A 24,086-nucleotide genomic window follows, 5' to 3' on the forward strand; every position below is an offset into this window, starting at 1 on the left:
TGCTAAACATGCAGGAGGAGCAGAAAATGTACTGAAAACGGCGGCTGTGGGTGTTGAGCTGATGAAGCTGAAACTAAATATGTTTTTATACATACACACAAGCTAAACTTTGCCTGTGTTATCAAACAAATTGGGTAGGTCCTCTGGACAGGTTCTTCTTATTTGAAATGTTTCGTCTCTTTGGGAGACTTCTTCAGTCTTGAGACTTCCTGATAAACTCGGCCTGTTGAACAGTACCTTTGTGTAGTGGTTCAATGAGTTAATTGGGACAATCAAACCCCCAATTAACTCATTGAGCCACCCCCGTTTAATGATGGGTCATTTCTTTTTACAAAAATTGCTTCCTTCACTCACCCCCACCCCCCAAACCACAGTTTCTCTCAATTACTTCCTTGAGTCTCTGTGCAAACGGTACTGCTTAAAAGTCTGAGTTTATCAGTAACTCTTTAGACTAAAGAAGTCTCTTGGAGAAGAGATGAAACATTTCAACTAAGAAGAACCCGTTCAGAGAACTGTCATGGTTTTAAGATGTTTGGCCCACATGCAGACACAGTCAGACTACAGAAACAGTTTCAAGATCTTTATTAAAGGCTCAACGAGTATTTGCACACAATGTGAGCAACAGGCGAGGTTGAAATGCATCAGGACACTATTTGTTTTAGTTAAAATATGTTCCATTTACTAAATGCAACAATAATGAGCAAGACAATTTCTCCAAGAACTCTTTAAAAACTGTGTTGAAATTTAAAGGTTGACTTTCATTATTTTAGTATTTGGTAGAATACCCTAGTAACTATGGGACTTGGCTTAAATGTAATCTCGGTCATTATGATCAATCGCTTCAGTTTTTGTTTGATCAGACTGCAGGACAGACTCTCCAAAAGTGAGCTCTTTGTCCCCAATTTGCATTTATAATATTATTATTATTATTATTATTATTATTATTAATAATAATAATAATAATATTAATAATAATAATAATAATAATAATAATAATAATAATAATAATAATAATAATAATAATAGGACTGCACAGTGGTACAGTGGCAAGAAGGTCCTGGGTTTGAGTCTTTCTTCATGGACTTTGCATGTTCTCCCTGTGCATGCGTGGGCTTTCCGGGTACTCCAGCTTCCTCCCACAGTCCAAAAACATGACTGTTAGGTTAATTGGTCTCTCTAAATTCTCCTTAGGTGTGAGTGTGTGCGAGAATGGTTGTCTGTCCTGTGTGTCTCTGTGTTGTCCTGGGATAGACTGGCGACCTGTCCAGGGTGTACCTGCCTCTCACCGATTCAATGCTGCAGATAAGCACCAGCACCCCTCGTGACCCCATTAGGGACAAGCGTGTAGGAAAATGGATGAATGGATAATAATAATGCAATGCAGTTGAGGTCAGAGGGAGTATGCTACATTAAACAGAGTTTGGACTTGAAATGTGTTAGTGAGTGTGTGTTACAGAGATTAGGTGGAAGTGAGTTCCAGACCTGGGGAGCAGAACAACTGAATGCTCATGAGATCTATTTGCTGACTGTAATCTTGCCGTTTTATGTTGCTTTTTGGGAAGGAAATCTAGCATCAATTCACACTTTGGGTTCTGTTACAACCATGAGATGAGATGACAGTAAAAAAAAAATTATAAACAGCAAAAACACGCACAAAGGAAGTTTCTTTTTCCTGTAACCCTGACGTTTAATAACTTAAGTATGGGGCCAAAATAGTAGCTTTAACATTTGCAAATGTGTGTGGAGAGTTGTGTGTCTGTATCTCGATTTGTGTGTGTGCAGTGGGATTTGAAAATGTGTAAATAAATCTGTAAATGCGTGAGGAGATTTGTGTGTCTGTACAACAATCTGCAAATGTGTAAAAAAATCCACAAATCTGTATTCAGATCTGCAAATGTGTACTGAGATTTGCAAATGTGTAAAAAAATCCACAAATCTATATTCAGATCTGCAAATGTGTACTGAGATTTGCAAATGTGTAAAAAAATCCACAAATCTATATTCAGATCTACAAATGTGTACTGAGATTTGCAAATGTGTAGATCAATCTGTAAGATCACACAGAGACACTTGTGTCTAGGGCTGGACGATGATTCAATAACAATATATATCGATCGATAGACGTGTGGCGCGATAGGAAAAAATAGGGTCGATAAAACTTCGATAGAGAGTTTTCCTTCCTTCCTTCCAGCCTATCATATTAGTTGATGTTGCAGTCACTACTTCCTCTTAACCAATCGTAACAGCGGACCCAGGCACGCCGTCACAAAGCGCCTTCCTCTCAAACCACAACACAGAGCACGTGAACATGTCGCAGCAAGGAGCGGTGGAGGAAACGGTCCCAAAACGGGGTTTTACTAGTTCTCCAGTCTGACAGAAATAAACCAGTGATTTGCAAAACTTGCAAGGAACCGCTAAAAACAAAGTCTGGTAACGCAACCAACTTGTTTCATCATGTAGGCCGCTCACTCCTGCAGCAGCGCAGGAATCTTCTGGAACTTCTTCCAAAACAAAGCAGGTATAGAGGCTAAACTTACACGCCACAACCTCGGACCTCAGCCCTGCGTCAGCCTCTCAATTATGAAACCTGAGAAGTAACTAGTGTACCATTCCCACCTAAATATGCCATTTTATTTGTGTATTTGGTATATTTATTTTGGTCATTTTACTGGTCACTTTAGTTTATTCTTTGTCAGTATTTAATAACATAGCTCAGGTCTCTTAAGTTATTTTTCTTTTAAAAAAAATTCTGTTATGGTTAAAAAAGTTGGTTAAATAAAGATTTAATTTGATAACTGGGACAAAGTTTGTAAAAAACATCAAGTCACCCTATCTAAGTGAGTAACACGGTACTTTAGTTTTATGGAAATATTCTAAGTACTTTGCACTTTCTTTTTGTATGTTTTATTGTAGGATGCACTCCCAACGCCTGCGAGAAGCGCCACTCAATCCCTGGGCCATCATCGAGTCATCTGGGGCTATATCCTCTGCTCACTGCACCTGTATGGCGGGCATAGGAGAATCTTGTACACATGTTGCTGCTATGTTGTTTAAGTTGGAGGTAATTGTCAGATGCAGAGAGACAGTGACAGTGACTGGCAGACCAGCATACTGGATGATTCCAGGTAATCTTTCTAAAGTGGAACCAGAGCCTGGATATAAAATTGTTTTCACAAGTTCAAAGGCAAAAAGAAAGACTCTGAAGAGACTCTTGGAAGGAGGGACTGTAGCTGCACCTGGCATCAGGACAAAACAGACAAAGACAACTAAGTACTGTGTCAAATGAGCAGTTGGACTCCTTTTTTAGGGCAATTCACAAGGCATCACCACAAGCTGCTGTGCTATCATGTTTGCCTGAATATTGTGAAGCATTTATTGACCAGGTCCAACCATTCACTGTACCACGTACTCTACACTCTCTATGTGATGCGACAATGGAGGGCAAGGATATATCTGTTTTGTGCAAGCACTGCGAATCACTTGTTAGTAGGACCTCACTTTCAAACAAGCAAGCTGAATACATAGAATGTACTACAAGAAAGCAAAACAAATCTTTAACATGGCATCACTATCGTGTTGGGAGGGTAACAGCAACTAACATGCATTCAGTTTATGTAGCAAATCTGGACAAACCTTCACAGTCTGTTATTAATGCTGTGTGCTATCCTACAAATGAAACAAACAGCTCTAGTGCTATATAATGGGGGAGACAAAATGAGGACGGTGCCAGGGAAATGTACAGACTACAGTCTAACAGAGATTACATTGGTTTTGAGGTGACACAGTGTGGGTTTTTTGTGAACCCAAAGTTTCCAGAGGTAGGAGCATCACCTGACGGCCTTGTGCATTGCATCTGTTGTGGCCGAGGATGTATTGAAATTAAATGCTCATATAAGTACCGTGACCTAACCGTGATTGAGGCTTGCAATAGCTCTGACAGGAACTTCTGTTTGGAATTACATGAAGGGGAGATGCGTTTGAAGCCACAGCACCCCTATAATAAACAGGTGCAAACTCAGATTTTTGTTACCGAGACTGAATACTGTGATTTTGTTATGTGGACAAAAAAAGACCTGGCTGTGATACGAGTTGCACCAGACCTGGAGCTTTGGACAGTTATCCTTGAGAAGGCAAAACATTTTTTTGTATGTGTGAGTCTCCCTTAACTTGTAAGCTGCCATTTCACAAAGACATTAAACAGGCCTGCACTAAATGAGATTCCCCTTTCAGCTTGTAATAACAAAACACTCCAAACATCAGACACAGTACCACAGAAAAAATGTATTCGAAAAAGTCTTGAAAAGTTATGGTGTACTTGTCGTTGTCCAGAGAGCAAAGACAATATGGTTGCCTGTGACAATGACAACTGTAAAATTGTTTGGTTCCATCTAAGTTGTGTGGGTCTGCAGCTTACACCTGCACAAGAAGAGACATGGTTCTGTTCTTCATGTACCAATAAAATGTAATTTACTATCTTATTTTGCTTAATAAAGATGGCTTTACTTGGCTAAACCCTGTTTTTATCCTATTTGTGTACATTATAAATATTATATATATATATATATATATATATATATATATATATATATATATATATATATATATATATAAAATGTAAACCACAATCTTTTCTCCAGGCAGGTAACCTGAAAAATGTTATGCCAGTGTAACCACCACTTAATTTAATTAACAATAAATTCAGTAGGAAAGTTACTTTTGTTCTAGGGTCATACAGGAGGATGATAAGCATACACGTTTTAACAACTCAGGTTTATTTTCTTTCTCCACAAAAGAATAATTACCTCAATAAAATTAAGGTATAAAACTTAAATTGTCCACCCTTAAAAATAACTCAAATATTTAAAACAAATTAGGGTAGGTTTTATAACCTGTAGCTCTAAAGCTCATACCAACAAAGAAATTACAAATTTCAGTCAGTCTTTCCAATATAACAGTTCAGTCAGTCAGTTCAGTCAATGTGCACATAAATTGTCCAGTTTGAAAATGTTCATGAACAAGTAGTTGTGGAATAACCAAAAAAATAAAGGATTGGGGGCCCCCCTTTCTTTTTGTGTTCAATTCTCTTATCTGGTTTCAAAGCAAAATCTCCAGCTCCATTAGCATCAGTCCCTCTGCGTCGTCCCAGGCTTCAGTCCGAGTCACAAAGATGGCGGCGGGACCCTCGTGCTTCTGGAACTCCACCGGCTTGTTCAGATATCAGTCATCCAAACAAAAAAAACCAACCTGCATGCAGAGCGTTAAACGATCATGCAGGTATACGGAAATCAGAGAAATCTTAAAAACCGCTCAGTAACAAGAAAACTTACTAAACAAACATCACTTCATCATAAACAGTCTCATTTCACAGAGCTATGCTACTTACAGAGCGACACCTAATACTCCGGTTGGTTTTTTTTTTCCAGTTCGAAAAAAACTGAGCAACATTAGCTCCAGCTAAGTAGCCATTCTGCGTAAGTAAGCAGTTGAAAAATAAAACAACAGACTCACCGGAGAAATCTAAGAACAGACTACACATCGTCCAGTTCAAGATAAACAGACTTCTTTCATATCACAACAGCTCTTTTGCATAGTAGCTTCTCTATTCCTGCTGAAACGTGCTTAGTCTGCCATTTCTTTTCTCTTCCTCGCTCTTACTCTTCTTCTCGTACTGACACAGGGGAAATGTGGGTCTACTGCCCCCTACAGGACATTTTAAGAACTACAAAACAACACATTAAACATGCAGACAGATCAGCATAGTTTATGGGGGTTACATCCTCCCCCCCTAACCTCTCATGCGTCCCTGCATGTTCATTTACACAATCTCCACAGAGTTAGTTTGAAGCTGCGAAATAGCAGGTATGAAATCAGAACTTAAAGCTGTCGAGAAAGCTTTATCTAACCCATCAAAAAGTGATTGCATAACAACAACCAGAGGGTTACCCAGTGATGGGTAAGTCAATCTTTTAGGTTGATTCCGCTGTCTCAATGATCGTCTCAACTCTACGTTTTCTGCTTGATCATTCTCCTCCTTGTGACTGCTGTCATTTGGCATTTGAATTCTGGCCAAATCCTCCGACCTTTGCTCCCCCTGAGATATTGTAAGCGCTGGTGCCTCGGCCACAATTTCAGGTTTGGATGTAGATTTGATGTCACTTTCAACGGAACTTTGTGGTTGGAAAGGAGGTGCTTCAGGATTGAGTGCATGATCTCCACCCAACTCTTCAATACTGACTCCTGGTGTGTATCCGGATGGGGATCCTGCGATACTAGCCGTCATATCCTCTTGGCTTGTGAGAGTAGTTGTATTAGTACAACCCAAATCCTCTCCAGTAGTGTTCTGCACATCACATTTGGTTGTTTCATCCTCAGTTCTTGTAGATTTGTCATCCACAAATACAACTGGAGGATAGTAGCAGTCCTCATCTGTTCCATCATCATTTTCTGACAGGGGATCGTCTTCACCCTGAAGTCCAAAATCATTTCTATCCACAACAGGCTGAGAACCTGTAGAACAGTGTGGCACCTTCTTGTCCTTGGTTGGCCTTGGCTCACTCTCAGTTTGTGGTAAAAATCCACAGGGCAACAACAGATCACGATGCAACACTCTGTGTGGACCATCTGCTTCCAAAGGAGACACAACATACACAGGTAGATCTTTCACTTGTTTCACCACTTGGTAAATGGTCTGGCTCCATCTGTTGGAAAGCTTATGTTTCCCACATAGCCCAACATTTTTCACCAAGACACGATCTCCAGTCTCCAACTTTGACTCTCTCACTCTTTTGTCAAAGAGCTTCTTGTTATGAAGAGCAGCTTTAGTGCTATGATCCACAGCAATCTTGTAACTCTCTGTCAAGCTTTCCTTGAGGTTTTTCACATATTGTGCGTGTGACTCTCTTTTTCCAGTTTCCCAGGTTAATCCAAATGCAATGTCGATAGGCAGATTAGGTTGCCTCCCAAACATCAGTTGGTAGGGAGAGTAGCCGGTAGTGTCATGCTTGGTACAGTTATAAGCATGTACAAGTGGCTGTACAAACTCTTTCCACCTCATCTTGTCTTCTTCCTGTAGTGTACCTAACATGGCCAGTAATGTTCTGTTAAACCTCTCCACAGGGTTTCCGCGTGGATGGTATGGCGTTGTACGTGTTTTCTTGATTCCAAGCATTGTGCAGAGTTCTTTGATTAGGGTGGATTCAAAATCACGGCCCTGATCACTGTGTAGTCGCTCAGGAAATCCATAATGGATGAAAAAATTGTTCCACAGAGCCTTGGCTACTGTTTTTTGCCTTTTGGTCAGGTGTCGGAACTGCTACAGAATACTTGGTGAAATGGTCAGTTATAACTAGGATATTTTTGGTTCCTTTGCTATCGGGTTCCAATGATAAATAATCCATACAAACCAACTCAAGTGGCCTGCTTGTCTGGATATTCATCAGAGGGGCACTCCGTTCAGCTTTTGCCTTTCGTCGTATGCATCTTTCGCATGTCTGCAACTTGTTTGTAATGTGGTCTAACATGTGTGGCCAGAAGAACCGGGTACGCACCAAGTCTGTGGTGCGGTCAACCCCCATGTGTCCAACAGCATCATGTAGAGCCTCCAGAGCAACCTCCCTGAATCTGTTGGGTAGAACCAGTTGAAAAGATGGTTCTCCATTGGTTACACGTTTTCTATAGAGAACCTCTTCTCTCAGTGTTAGTTGATCCCAGAGGCGCAACATCAGTTGTACCTCTCTGTCTTCCTGCTGTCGTTGTCTGTACGATAAGCGCCTCCCACCTTTAAAAATAGAAATGACTCTGCTTATCGCCGGATCTCTCTGTTGTTCAAGAGCCCAGTCTTGCTGAGACATGCGGGGTAATGTGCATGAACCTGGTAAAAGGTCAACATGTGTGTACTCAGGAGGGATAACATGCACATCAACAGCAATACACTCAACCAGACATGGTTTCAATGCAGGTTCAGAGTGTAAAGGGCCTGTTTGTTCAGCCAGATGCTTCTGACAGATGGCATTTACGACCTCTGCTGAAATTTCTGTGTCACCAGTCTCTTTGGCAATGTGAGCTATGAATCGCTCTATGGTTTGGTCTTCTTCATGTGTTGAATCATCAAGTCCACTCTCAAAATGCGGCCGTCTAGAGAGACCATCAGCATCTTGATTTTTCTTTCCTGCTCTGTACTGCATCTGAAAGTCAAAAGTAGAGAGGGCAGCTAACCACCGATGTCCAGCTGCGTCTAGTTTAGCAGTTGTCAATACGTAAGTTAAAGGGTTGTTATCTGTTACTACTGTAAACTTGGCTCCATAAAGATAGTCAAAAAACTTATCAGTCACTGCCCACTTAAGAGCAAGAAACTCAAGCTTATGAGTTGGATAACGCTTCTCACACTTTGAAAGACCTCTACTGGCAAAGGCAATAACCCTCAGCTGACCATCTTGCTCTTGATAAAGAGCTCCCCCCAACCCAAGCAAACTTGCATCAGTATGCAGAATATAAGGCTTTGTTGCATCTGCAAATCCTAAAACTGGTGCAGTGGTGAGTTTCTGGATCAGAGTATTAAAAGCCTCATCACATTCTGATGTCCATTTTTCAGCAAATGGTCTTTTCAGGTCAACTGCTGAGGTATGTCTGAAGTGCTGTTTAGCAGCCTTTCTGGGTGGAAAATACCCTATGGTAAGGTCATTTAGGGGTCTTGCAATTTTGGCAAAGTCTCGGATAAATCTCCTATAGTACCCTGCAAACCCCAAAAAGGACTTTAGTTCTTTAATGTTTTTAGGTGTTGGCCAGGTTGTTAACGCTGCAGTTTTCTCAGGATCTGTCTCGACACCTCTTTCAGAAACCACATGTCCTAGGTACTTCACTGATGTTCTGAAAAACTGACACTTGTCAGGGGAAAGTTTAAGTCCATATTCTCTAAGCTTCCCTAGGACACGCATAAGGCGTTCTTCATGCTCCTCTAATGTGCTGGAAAAAACAATCAGATCATCCAGAAATACTAAAACTTCTTTAAGGTTGAGGCTGCCCATGCACTTCTCCATTACACGCTGAAAAGTGCTGGGAGCGTTGGTTACACCCTGCGGCATCCGATTAAACTCCCAGAAGCCCATAGGAGTTACAAACGCCGTTTTATACTTGTCCTCCTCCTCAACCTCAACCTGATAGTATCCTGACTTTAAATCCATGACTGAGAACCACTTTGACCCTGTCAATGCCGAAAAAAGCCTCCTCAATATTGGGTAAAGCATAGGCGTCTTTGATTGTCTGATTGTTTAACTTACGATAGTCGACACAGAGCCGGATCGCACCATTTTTCTTTTTACAACCACGATAGGGGATGCAAATGGACTTTCGGACTCACGGATTATGTTGGCATCACACAGTTCTTTTAAGTGTAACCTGACAGCCTCATAATCTGATGGGTGTATTGGCCTCGGTCTTTGTTTAAAAGGACTAGGATCAGAGAGGCGTATCCTATGTTTTACCGCATGGGTGTGGCCATAGTCTAAATCATGAGTAGCAAATACATCTGACATCAAACTTAACTTCTTCGTTACCCTTTCTTTCCATTCTTCAGAAAGAGATGTATCTGTAAAGTCAAATCTGAGCTGGCTGGCTGTAACAGGTGAGTTAATGTTTTGACATAAGACAATCTTTTGAGTAAGGTCAGACTGAGATCTTGACTCTCTGTCTTTTTTCACTGCTGACTGAGGAGCTGAAACTGTCTGAGGCTTATAAAGTTCAGCAACAGTTAACGAAGCAGGTACTGTGATGTCATGTGCTCTTTCATTCTTCACCAAAATAGGGATTTTGAAAGATGTTGTCGATGGGGCTGTCATAACATAGTTGCAGAACACTAAACCACCAGGTAAGATGGAGTCTGCTTGTTCAACCAATAGGGAAGTGCCTGGGGGAACTTTAATGTTTCTGGCATAACCCATCAAAACAGCCTTTTCTCCCGCAGGTACTTTCTGACTTGTCTTCCTTAGTAACTTTATCTTTCCTACTCTACCACTCACTCGATCTTCTTTGTACATGCCATACAGTTTCCTGATCAGTGGCAGATTTTTACAGTGGACTTGCTGGTTGTGAACACTGGTCTTTTTAGAGGTTGTATAAATGTCATAAAGAACATCTAACACATTTGTTCCAACCAGCACTGGAACTTCTCTGTTCGACCTACAATCTGGCACAATTAAGGCTAAAGTTTGCACTTCTTCAGGTCTCCCCACAATCTCTTCTGGAAAGAAAAGATTTACCTCAATGTACCCCAGATAAGGAACTCTCTGACCACCTGCACCCTGAATATCTAAAAGGTCTCCTAGTGGCTGGATTGGTCGTGAATGCAAGTAGAGCTTATGAAATGTTTCTGAAACAGTTGTCACCTGAGAGCCCGAGTCAAGGAGGCAAATACTTTGAACTCCATCAATAAACATCTTGGCAGTGTTTTTCGATCCTACCAAAGCATCCAAAAGTGCTTCATCTGATGTAGATGTAGATGTAGGGAACTGACTCATATTGTTGATGGTTGTCGATTTTTGATCATGTTTTACGTCTTGCGTTGATTGTGGAGCCTCCTCTAGTCGGGTATCAGTACGCCCCTCTACTGAAACCCGGTCCAGTTTAAAGCCGTTCCGTATCTTGCTTCCCACTGTCGACGTTTTTCCTTTAGTTCCTTGTACTTTTTATCAACCAATTCTTTGTTTGGAGGATTCTCACATTGTCTTGCAATATGGCCGGTTTCTCCACATTTAAAGCAAAACCAAGCTTTTGGAGCAGGTTGGCATGCTGGCTGTTGCACATGCATTTCCGCTGCTGCCACAGGGGGCAGGTCGACAACTTCAGTTGTTTTCTGTTGTCTTCTCTCCCTCCTCTGAGATCTTTTCTCTGTAAGTTGCATCTGCAGTTCAGCCACTTGTTTTCTTAAGCTTTCTGTCTCTGTGATGTACTTCTGTACAATGTCATGGTCGTGTTTTAGTGGAGGTTCTGGGACAGTCTGAAAATGTAAGGAAGGTTTTACTTTTGAGCTTCCAAAGTGACGCTGCATTCGGTCAATCTTTACTGATCTCCGTTCTTCTTCTGTTCTTAACTGGAGAAGAAGTTCAGAGAAATCTGGCGGGGACTCACTTTTGAATCTCTGCTGAAGAGTTAGAAGCAGAGTCTGATCCCAGCACCCACGAATGAACTGCTTGTACAGTTGTTTGTTTGCATTAACTTCACTCACACCACCTCGCTTGATCGCAGTACTAAGTACTGCCTGCAGTCTTTGCAGATATTCAGAAGCTCTCTCTCCTGCATCCTGGTGAATGCTCAAAAACTTGGCAAATATCTCTTCACCATCATCTACAAGTCCATATGCTGACTGAAGGAGACGGACATATTCTTGTGGATATGAATGAGAGCCAAGCTGTTTCACAATATCCAATGCAGGGGATAGCAAACTTTCCAGAATCATCCTTCTTTGCATGTCAACAGGGAATCCATCTTGAAACATTAGTTCAACATGTAGGAGCCAAGTCTCGAAATCTACTTCTCCAGGGGGTTTAGGCACTCGTCCAGAAAAGGAACGAAGTCTCTTTGGAGTCAAACTCGATGAAGAAGCTTCATTTTTGATGACATGCTCAACGATTAAGCGCTGAACATCTTGGGGGTTCAATATATCAGCACTCAGTGAAGCTTTGTTAGTTGAAAAAGCTCGTCTTTTACTTTTTGCACTTTTTTCAGATTGTTTGGAATGTGATGGATTAATGGCATGAGTTGCTTGAGTTTGTCTTTGATGTCCTTTTGATGTGAGGGCAGTGTCAGTGTTGTCTGATTCAGTCTCTTCACTATCAGAACTGCTCGACTCACCAGCATCTTGTTCTGAGGCTGTTTCCTGAGCATTTATTTCTGATGGAGGCTGAGAAAGCACAGGTGAAAGTAAAACTTTCTCTATATCATCAACGCACCACTTTGCAGTTGGATATTTGGCTGTAGCTATTTCACATGGGAAATTTGGCTTAAGATGCTCAACTGCTTCTTCAGCATCCAACTCAATGATGGCTTCGCTTAACCTTAACCTGACTATCTTCACCACTGTGCCATAAGTTTTAAGTACTTCAGTAATGTTTGCATCAGTAGCATCTTCATTTAGGCCAAGAGCTAAGACTGATCTCTTTGCATTCACTCCATACTTTTGCTCAATGTCATAAACAGTAATCTTATTGACTTCCATTCTTTCTGATATCAGTTTTCTTAAAAGTTACTGTTATGTTAAACTGAGCTGATTTTACTTATAATCCTCCTGGCTGCTGGCTCGCCACGAAATGTTACCATGTAACCACCACTTAATTTAATTAACAATAAATTCAGTAGGAAAGTTACTTTTGTTCTAGGGTCATACAGGAGGATGATAAGCATACACGTTTTAACAACTCAGGTTTATTTTCTTTCTCCACAAAAGAATAATTACCTCAATAAAATTAAGGTATAAAACTTAAATTGTCCACCCTTAAAAATAACTCAAATATTTAAAACAAATTAGGGTAGGTTTTATAACCTGTAGCTCTAAAGCTCATACCAACAAAGAAATTACAAATTTCAGTCAGTCTTTCCAATATAACAGTTCAGTCAGTCAGTTCAGTCAATGTGCACATAAATTGTCCAGTTTGAAAATGTTCATGAACAAGTAGTTGTGGAATAACCAAAAAAATAAAGGATTGGGGGCCCCCCTTTCTTTTTGTGTTCAATTCTCTTATCTGGTTTCAAAGCAAAATCTCCAGCTCCATTAGCATCAGTCCCTCTGCGTCGTCCCAGGCTTCAGTCCGAGTCACAAAGATGGCGGCGGGACCCTCGTGCTTCTGGAACTCCACCGGCTTGTTCAGATATCAGTCATCCAAACAAAAAAAACCAACCTGCATGCAGAGCGTTAAACGATCATGCAGGTATACGGAAATCAGAGAAATCTTAAAAACCGCTCAGTAACAAGAAAACTTACTAAACAAACATCACTTCATCATAAACAGTCTCATTTCACAGAGCTATGCTACTTACAGAGCGACACCTAATACTCCGGTTGGTTTTTTTTTTCCAGTTCGAAAAAAACTGAGCAACATTAGCTCCAGCTAAGTAGCCATTCTGCGTAAGTAAGCAGTTGAAAAATAAAACAACAGACTCACCGGAGAAATCTAAGAACAGACTACACATCGTCCAGTTCAAGATAAACAGACTTCTTTCATATCACAACAGCTCTTTTGCATAGTAGCTTCTCTATTCCTGCTGAAACGTGCTTAGTCTGCCATTTCTTTTCTCTTCCTCGCTCTTACTCTTCTTCTCGTACTGACACAGGGGAAATGTGGGTCTACTGCCCCCTACAGGACATTTTAAGAACTACAAAACAACACATTAAACATGCAGACAGATCAGCATAGTTTATGGGGGTTACACCAGAATGTCCTTTTTTACCCGAAGTAGTACTCCCACAGCCTTTAACACAACAAGAACGAGCCATTTTAATTTACAAAAGATAAGGTAAATCTCCTCGGGACGCTTGAATAGCAGCTCGAATTTCTCGCCAGTAACCCCCCAATATGGTGCTAATTACCCACAATGCACAGTGCGTGACGTCACGTGCGAAAGACCCATTTATAGTTAACAACTATGCTCTGGATACACTTGCATCACTGTAGTACAGTCTCTGGCTCTGTTTACACAGTGAAAACAGGTTTGCGTTGCCTTTGTACTCTCCATTTACACACTACAAGGTTTAACTTGAGCCAAAGAAGTTTCCTGCTTAAACTTGATGTAGTTCAAACAAAACCACTATGACTTCGACGAACATGTTCCAAGGATTGGGTAACACCGGGAAATCGAGTTCCAGGGTGCTGCAGCCTCCTGGTAGTGGCTCTAGTAACCTTTTTGGTGGCTATGAGGACGACAGTGCCCCATTCAGATGACCCAATAAGATGGCCTCCAAAGTTTTCGCCCCACCAGAGGAGCCCCAGAACGTATCGAAACGCTCCAATCCTCCAGGTGGGAAGAGCAGTGGGATGTTCGGTGGACCCGAAGCATCGGCTCAGCCACGGAGACCTGTGCCTCCAGGTGGAGCATGCAGCAACATCTTTGGGGCTCCAGAGAGCGTGCCTGTTCAAAGCCCATGCCGCAGCCACCCCAACAAGCCAAAGGACAATCTAAGCGTGGGACCTGAGCCAGAATCCCCCGGTGTGCCAGAGTCCCCAGGTGAGCCGGAATCACCAGCACCCGAAGCCAAAGTCCACCCACCGACAGTGAAAGAGGAGATCGCCCCCCCCAGCTCCTGTTCCAGCTAAGGAGGAGTCCCCAGCTGTCTTAGCCAGTCCAGAGCCTAAAGCGGCGACCTCAGCTCCCGACGAGAAGAACCACGAGCCTCACCTGGGACCTAAGCCTCGCTCTCACAACAAGGTCCTCAATCCCCCCAGAGGAAAGTCCAGCGTGGTTTTCTGACCTGAGCAAACCCGCTTCTCCCACTTTGTTCTGTCTCTGCTTCCATGTTAATGCTCCTCTCATTCCTGCGCTCCACCTCTGATGATTATTCCAGCTCCTCCATACACAACCTGCCCAGAGATGTATTCCTCTGTTGGTGGCGTTGTCCGCATCAGATAGTTTGTTGCGTTTTCTTCCTTTTCTTCTTCTTCTTTTTCTTTTTTGCACTTTCCACTCTTGTATTCTGAGTCTCATCTTTTGATTTTTTTTTTCAAACCCCCCCCCCCCCCCTCCCTCACTAAATACTGCAATGATACAATCACACACAAGTCAATCTGCTAGCTAGGCATCTCCCAATCCCTGCCACTGTACGATGTCCAAACTCAGCTGTGCGGTTACTGTTGTCGTAGTTTGCATCTTCAGGATATTGTAAAAGTATTGGATGAAGGCTAGATGTACGAAAGCTAAATTTGAAATGCTGGTACTGTTTTCAGCCCCAGTGGACCTAATTTGATATCGTCTGTAGATGGAGTTGATTAATAAACTTGGAATGGGTTTCGGTTAGGTGAGATAAACTTTTTCGCCAAAGTTTTGTGCAAAAAAAAAAACGTTTGCAGAAATTCATCTTGAACTTGTCTGATCCTTCAAGGTTTCTGCATTGTAGCGCAGCATCAGATGCCTTATCAGCTTAGCGTCATCTTTCTGCCTTACTGTTTCTCAATGCTCAGTGTCCAAACACAATCCGTGGTAAATATGGGTGCCAAAATAAAAAAAAATAAAAAAGTGAGAGATGAATGCTGTGATGGATTTCCAAATGTTGCTGCCACCTAAAAGAAATTCCACTTTGATTGTATGTGAATGTATTGTGCGGGCACTTCTCTCTGCTCTGTACTCGGCTGCTTGCTCCGTCTGAGAATTCGCCTTTTCCTCGCTCGCGGCCGACCTCTGTTTTATGTTTTAAATTAAAACGGCGGAAGACATGTGAACTCTATGCAACCTCGCGGCCCACCTGAGTCCAGGTGGGCTCCTCTACGACCCCCTCTTTCACCCACGTTGTTAAGCACAGACAAGTTATTCTGATGCCAGCCTGTCCCCTCTCTGTCGATGTGCCTGGCAGCAAATGAGTGCAGCAGAAGAAAGGAGTTCTGTGTATTGAAATAAAAAACTTGTTTTGCATCGAAAAAAAAAAAAAAAGGTTTAACTGTTGCTTAGGGGGACTTTCAGCTATAGCTGTGGGTAGTGATGTTACGTGATGTGCCGAGGCTTCGAGGCGTGTGTCGAGTAATGGAGGGGGAGTTTTCGTAAAGCACGGATCGAAGCTTGCTTCATTTAGGGGAGGAGCCGAAAACGATGACGTCAAAAGCCTCGCTGCCCGGCTGTACCACCTGACTGCTTCGGGAAGGGGCTCAGATTTTGCCAGATGACCGGTTCATTCAGAACCAGTCATGGCTGCACGCTGGATCATAAAACAGTTCTGCTAACCAGATGCAGTTTAAATTGCCACTTGGTCTGTTTATAAGTTTCGTTTTTATTAATTCTGCATTTTTTAACTACATGCACCGTATTTCTGTGCCTCAGCGCTTGCTTCCCCCCCCCCTTCCCTTGGAACAGGTGCTTTTATCACTGTTCACCATTCAAAACGTGAATCATTACGTTTAATGTCCTCACATCGGTAGCAACGTGTGCCAGTTAAAGTCAATAGGAGAGTTACAAGCTGTGTTTCATGCTCTTTTGTTTTTAACAACAGAATCAGTGGCGCTTCGGTGGGCTGCTGTCATTTAAATAAATTGTAACATCAGGGACTTCATCTCAGACCTGTCAGTACCCCTGTTCCCTTTATAGGAGCCCTTTACAGTATTTGGTTATGCATTTTCCCCACTGTTTATCCGTCACACGCAGCGCACCAACGAGGGTAAAATCCGCCCACCGCACTGACGAGAGCAATAGAAATTTGTCTGGTCAGCGCGGCGACTGACTGAGAAACCTGTCGCTGTGAAAGGTGATGAGAATGTTATAAACTGTAACAGTCTAGAAGTGCATTGAGCTGAAAAGAGGGATACATCAGCCGCTGGATCGTGCGTAAAGACACAGCGTGAACCTCTGTGTGCTTCAGTGTTGCTGCTGAGGGGAAATTGTTGACCATAATCCCCCCCCCCCCAAAAAAAAAAAAATTTGCATAATCTCACTCTTAACTTTTGATCAAAGTTGAGAGGTCTGATTATTACAGACCATGCCATATCACATTACACTACTATTTTGGGAATAATTACACACAGAGAATACATTCAAACAATATTTTATTATACACATATGTGTATACATAATTTATGTAGACAAATGATTTTGTCCTATAAGAGTCATAATAGACAAAAAATCAATGCATCACACGTGTTAAGATACAGCTGGCTGTGATTATTCACCTGGCCAGTAGGTGGTTTCGTGTGCACATGAAGCTCCAACAAATGAACCCTTTCTCAAACCAGTTGGCTCAAGTGGTTCAATGCCTTATGAGGCTTCATCTAACCATCACTAGCTGTGGTTTTATTTACAACAGTTTGCAGCCGAAACAGTCCTCCGCCAGCCGCTGTTTTCTTCTTCTGGGCAATTTGACGCAGAGCTTCAAAATCACAACACTACTAGTGGTGCGTCATGGGAATTAGACCGTTTAAGTACTCTGTAAACAGGGCCTGTGACTGCAAATGTTCTTCATGGATGTTAATGAGATAGACTGACAAAAAGATATAGAGATAAGGATAAGCAGCTTAATTTTTTAAAAACATGTCATGCATATAATCATAAATTCTGCTGTAAAGATTAATAATCATGTGCTAAAAAGAGTATTTTTAGTTTTTTTCTTTTTTATATTAGCCATAATTTCATTGTACTTGTAGACTGATATATCAGCTACAGCAAGCATGGATGATGAGAGCTTGGCCATCTACATTCCCACCTATGCTGATAGAATTGCCACCTGGAGATTTTGCACCGAGTTCCAAGGTAAAGGTGAAAGAGATGTCCTTCGACAGACATTGCTTGAAAAACTCTTTTCATGCAAATCTTCATGGAAAAAGTCCAATTTGATCTAAAATGTTTTTTGTTTCAGGTAATACCACTATGTAATATATTTCAAAAGAAAGTTTACCATTTTATTCAAAATGGTCATGTGTTTTCAAGAACATATGGAAGTGAGCCACAATAGAATCAGTTAGCTTTTGTTTTTGCTGACAAAGTTATAGAGCAAAAATACTGATTAAAAAGATTACTCCAACATCATTGTGAAATACAAGTTTGTTTTTGAAGTTAAATTATTGCTGTTGCTATTAAGCTTCTTTAAGGTAAAACAAATTTGAAGCATGTGTTTAAACTGTACTTATTTTCCTTTTCTTTCCATAGGACATTATTTTTCTTTTATATTCTTCAAAGTTGATTGTAAAATTAATAAACGCTTTGAGCGCAATAGTGCCCAGATTTCTAACAAAGACTTTTGTCGTATGTAAAAGGATTTTCTCATGTTCAATTTTGAGATCCATGTATTCATCTTTTTAATACTCATAGATCATGTTCTAGTTAGGTCATCTTCTGGAGGTAGAGAACTTCCTTTCAAAAGGATCTTTCAGAGCACTTGTTAAAGGTACTTTTAATGTATGTTCTTCTGTGAGTTGATGTAACTTGCAATATAATGTTATTTTTCTAAGGAAAGAATGAGTTGGTTTGATCACAAACCATAACACCTCATTTTGCAATGGGTTTTTACCAAAGATTCATTAAAAGTTTTCATATTGAACATAAGCATAGGCACTTTATTTTTATTCTCATTTCACCATATCATCATTGTGAAACAATACATAACTTGGGTCTCAGTGTTCAGTAACAGAGAACTATAAGAGTCTTGCTGTTATAAATATAAAAAGTATGTCTTGAATATGAGGAGCAGTGGTGGGGTTTACAGAATATATGTCATTTAAACATTTTTTGTCCTACATGACAGATTACAAGGCAAATGTGAAGTTACATATATAGTAGTAGCATATATTTGCTGTCATACACAACAAGAATCACAAAAAATATAAAACCTAGCACCAAAATTCAAAAAGTTATGTACATCATGATGAAACCTTTATGTACATGGGAATCGAAGAAAACAAAGGTCTGTTTTTTTCCCCTCCATCTGTATTTCTTTGACTGCTTGTCCTTTAGGAGTTGTGGGGTCTGCAGCTGCCTATTTCTGACTGTGTGGGAAAGTGACAGGGTCATTCTGGACAGGCTCACAAGGTCATCTGCTCCACAAACTCTTTTTTACAAGAAAATATCACACGTGTCACAGGTTTGTGCGTATATAAGCTCTTAAAAATAAGCATAACTCAATTGTTTCATCATGTGTGGACGGTGCATGAAGAAAGTTTTCTGTCATCAGAAGGTATGATAGTTCGAACTCTGTCTTATCACGTGTGAATGGTCCTCTGAGGAGTGTTGGACTGTGCAAGTTTCCGCCGCTTGCTCAGAAACCTGTTTGAGATTATCTTGTTCACCAAAAAGCCATGGAACATCATGTAGGCCACTTTGAGCAATTGCATCTCTAATCTTACGAATTAAGTTCCATAAGTGAACCATTTTTTAAAGTTCTTCCTGAAAGACAAGAAAATAAACAAGTACATACTCCATATTTAAAAGGATGTATCATATAGTATTTATCTTTTACATTCAAATATACATCAGTGATATTTAAACAGGTGAGCAGAATTGGCTCATTTGCAAAACGGATTACACACAAGTAGTTTTACACATTTGCAGATTGTTGTACAGACACACACATCTCCTCGCACATTTACAGATTTATTTACACATTTTCAAATCCCACTGCACACACACAAAACGAGATACAGATACACAACTCTCCACACACATTTGCAAATGTTAAAGCTACTATTTTGGCCCCATACTTAAGGACCAGACAAGTCTAACACAAGTAGCAAGTCTGTCACATATAATCTCTCTATAACTAAACTGTTTTATCTTTGCTTTAAATTGAGAAAATATAACACACCATAGCTCATATGAGCTTTGAATTTCTTTAGCTCATTGTTTATATCAAATTGGTGGTTCACAAGGTTTAATTTGTAGTGAATTTTGTAAATTTTGTAGTGAATTCTGTCTAATCCACAAAAGGCTCAAGATTATACATACAGGCCCGTATATATATATATATATATATATATATATATATATATATATATATATATATATATATATATATATATATATATATATATATATACATATGTGTGTGTGTTATAATATTTAGTAGAACTTATTTAAATTTAGTTGTTTTTTTTTGGCACTGATCCGGCTTTTAGGCAGAGTCCGCCTTATTTATTGATTCCAAAACCAGCTTCTGATGTTGAATGTTCTACCTGCCTTGTGCATTGCTCCAGTTCAATCTGGAGAGACTCACACAGACAAAAGAGGCAATTAGAGACATTTATTGACATAAATTAGAAGAGGTCTTTGGCCTCTCGGACCCTGGTAGAAGATGTGAAAGCTGTGAATGTTTATGACCTTGGATGTTCATTTTAGGATTAGGAGTAATGGAGTCTTCCGCCGGGGGTCCGGACACTGGTGGTGGAGGCCGTAGGGGAGAAGTAGTCAGGTGAAGCCCAAGAGCGTGAAGGAGGAGGGTCAAAGCTCAGCAGAAGAGCAGGAGGATACATGAGTGGGGCGCCTTATAAACAAAGTCTTGTGGGATGGAAGGATGAGGTCCTGAACGAATGGTGCATGGACGCTTGATGAGGCAATCAGTGGAAGCTTGTGCTCCAGGGGCCTTGAACTTGTCAGCCCGATAATTAAGAGTTCCAATAACAGAGAGTTTGTGTTCCAGTGGGTAATGGGAATCAAAATGCAGATATTGGTCTGTGTGTTTGGGCTTCTGCTAAACCTCAGTTTTGAGACTCCTATCTCACACAGACATGTTGAGAAATTGTAAAGGCGTGTTGCGTTATAATTTGGGAAAGATAGCCTCATGTTGGTGTGAGAGTATGAGCATATTTCCAGAAAGCTTACCAATTTCAGAAACCACCTTCGGTTCAGTCTGAGATGCAGACAGCAAAAACTGGCCCCTAACAGCATACACCTCAAGTCCTTCATCAAAGGACACAGAGCGGAGCAGATCTTTCTGAGGGTGCTAGCTCTTAATCTTGTTCAGATTGGCCCATGTGGCAAAACCTTTGGACACCACCAGTCAGGCCAATATGATCAAGACTAAAGAGCATCAGGCCACAAAATATGCTTCTTCTAATAAAAACAATGTATGGATTTGCTCAACTATAAATATGCATATAATTTTAGTATCAAAAATTAGGTAGTCATCAAAAACAGAAAAAGTTTTTTTTAGGTTTGCCATATTAAAAGAATCAGAATCAGATATACTTTAATAATCCCAGAGGGATTATATGGCCAGAGAAGGCCACATAATTTCCAAACCTTTCTTTTATTTGGGGATGGGGTTGACTGATTTTATCAAATATCCTTTTATTTTATTTTTTGTTCATTCTCACCAATAAGGAACATGATTTGGGTCACTCTATCTTTCAAAATGTTAGCTATACTCAGCCAAGTTTAATAAATCAAATAAATCAAGATATCGGTGCACCCAGGACTGCCTGTGAGTAAAAGTCACCGGACATCTGGGGTTCTAGTTTCTATGAAATGAAAGAAAGAAAGCAGTAGTTATTAGATGATAAGCACTTTGTGTTGTACCTAAATCTTTCCATTTTTAGAAGATTTAATTTGTTGGTAAAGGTTTTGCTCTAATTTAAAAATAAATATTCCCATTTGTATCACCTGCCTGTGCTGGAGGGCGTTATATGTGCCACTCTTGAATTGCGAATGAGGGCCACAAAAATGGTTCCTGGGCCACACTGTTGACACTCCTGTCATTAAACCCTGGGTGACATTGGGGATTAGCTGAGTGGAAGTTGGTTGTCCCAATAGGACAATAAGTCCAAGCAGACATTTGAAGTGAATAAAAATCACTAACTAGCTTGAATGGATCTGACTCAAACCATAATCTGCTCTAACCATTTGCACAGCAGGCATGATAAAGTGTGTTATGTGAGGAGCTTCAGAGATGTAGTTTATGACAGAAACAATTTATCACTGTGATCTTATCTCCTGTTAGTTCTGTGAAGAACTAAACCTTTCCTCTTGTACCAAGTTCAGCCACTCCTGCAGATGTCCTGACCCTGCAGGATCGTAGTACTGGGCAGTTAATACCAAACTGGTTGTTCTCCTTGAAACGGTAGCTAAACACTTCCCGTCATGTGTTTAGTAACAGTCAGATGAATTCAGGGATATAAGAAAGGTCACACGTTAGACTAACGCAAAGCCGTAACGGCTTTAAAAAAGATTTGCAGTTTGAGAACAAGAATGCAAAAAGTTTTGCTGACATACAAAGCTGTATAGAACCAGAAAATATTTTTGTTCTTTTTATCAAACCTCAATAGCATTCCTGTGTCTTTTGTCTGATTATGCAGTTTCCTTGTCAGCCTGTGTGTGTCAAGGGTCCGTCTTTTCAAAATATAACTGTATATAATATAAAGAAACAGGCTGCTTTTTGTTATTTTTCTTTGTTTCAAGCAGTTATTTGATTGTAGGGCCAAATCCTGGCTATTTTAAAGCCTATTTTATTTTTCTGGACAGACTTTTTTTTTTACATTCTTAACCTGTTAGAACTATGTGTCTTAGAGAGACAGTAAGGTAAGGAGGGGGGAAGGATGTGGAGGGTAGTCAGCAGACCAAAACCTATTCCTCTTATTTTTACTAGTCATGGTGACTTCAGATATTCAGCTTAGAAAATAAGACTTTTCTAGCTTTCTCACCCTTGTAAACTGTAATAGCTGCTACCAAGATCCGTTAGATACTTAGTAAAATAGGTAGGATGGGCTGTATTTACCTCAATATAAGGTCACATCTTCATGGATCTGGGAATTTCAATGGCAACTAGAGCAAAGAGTAGTTCTTGGACAGGAAAGTAGAATAATCAGACCTGCAGACCCAAGTTGGATAATAAATTTGAACAAATAATAAAAAGATTAAATTTTTACATGTCCTTCTAATGCCTGCTGGAGATAGGCAGCAGCACGACCCTTCACGGATAGGCGGGTGTGGACAATGGAGGGATAACATTTCGAGATGTTACGACCACATATTTTAATATTATGTTCTTGAGATTTTTATGCGAGACCAGGGGTCTGCATCCTGTGGGTCTGGCTCTCTTATTCCGTCCTCGTTATCCCTCTTCGCCCCTCCCACTGTCATGTTTAGCATGCTTTTGGACATAATACCTCCACAGCAATGAAATACATCAGCAAGCGTTGGGCAAGCAAATATGTTTGGCAGAACTACAGCAGCCAGAGCAGAATTCTGTTTGCTGCGAAGCTGGACAAGACACAGGGGTGGGGGACACGTCCTCCTGAATAAATAGAGCCCACCTGTTTGTAATTTAACTTCAGGACAAATCAAGATGTTCTGTGAAGACCCCAAGGGTTTGTTAGAGAACATTAGCAAACAATCAGCCTCATGAAGACCAAGGAACACAGCAGGGAGAAAGTTGTGGCAAAGCCTCAAACACGGTTAGCTTATAAATCAGTTTTACAAGTTTTGCTCATCTCACATAGGACAGTTCAATAGACAAATTGAAAATGAAAAGAGTACGACTCAACTGCAAACCTACCAGGACAGGGATGTACGCCCAAATTGAAAGCCTGGGCGATGAGAGCATTAGTCAAAGAACCAGCCAACAGCCAAGGTGGAAGAGCCCATCAGCACAATAGATACTAGCCTTGCACTGCACAAACCTGGCCTTTATGATAAATGAGTCAGATAAGAGGAAACTATGTCTCCAGAGCTCATTGGGTGTGAGGCAGTGTAGACCCTGGATAGGTCGGTTGAGACCTAATAGTTGAAGATTATATGATGTTCACGTATGCTCTCCATCCAGTCGGCCTGAGCTTGAACTGTGTTGCAAAAAATGATTAACGTCAGACTCCACACGTCCAAAGGTTCTAGACTTGCAGCACATGGTTGTTCTGCAAATTATTGGCACAGTTGTGCTTTCTTTTTAAATTAAAATTTGAGCGCAGTTGCATCAAGGGATATTAAAGTAAACAACAAATACAATACACAACACACTTCAGATTTTTGCATTTTTGGCAAAAAATATTTGGCTGTAAAAATAGTGATGAAACCATTTGTAAGACACTTTGTCCTGCTCCCTGAAAAAGGACATTACAATGGCTTTGATTTCTTAAAAAATACCTCCAGGAAAAGCTGTTATAAGTCAGGTTGATACAGGAATGTGTGTAGAGGTCATCCGTTGGCCTCAGAAAATCGGCCAAAATCCAACTGCTGTCCTCAGTTAAGTGTGTTTACCTCCCACTCAGTCTGATTGGACCTTTGTTCCTGATCCTTCTTCCTGCTGAATGAAGCCACGTCGGTCCAGGTTCGAACCCGGGTCAGAAGTTTCTGAAACTAACATGCCAGCGAATGACATTGTTGCACTTCTATTCTTCAGGTCGCCTGAGCAGATATTAAAGTTTTTATCCAACTTCTTTTCTGGTTTGCTTACCACGTCAGCTCTGTGGCTTTTAGACAATGGC

The 24,086-nt window shown here is 40.8% G+C and overlaps 1 pseudogene; it reads left to right on the forward strand.

Moving 5' to 3' along the window:
* Positions 1-13,760: 13,760 nt before the first annotated feature.
* Positions 13,761-14,454, forward strand: LOC118564470 (annotated as a pseudogene).
* Positions 14,455-24,086: the final 9,632 nt, after the last annotated feature.

Source organism: Fundulus heteroclitus, chromosome 11 (genome assembly GCF_011125445.2).
Source record: "Fundulus heteroclitus isolate FHET01 chromosome 11, MU-UCD_Fhet_4.1, whole genome shotgun sequence".
NCBI lineage: Eukaryota > Metazoa > Chordata > Actinopteri > Cyprinodontiformes > Fundulidae > Fundulus > Fundulus heteroclitus.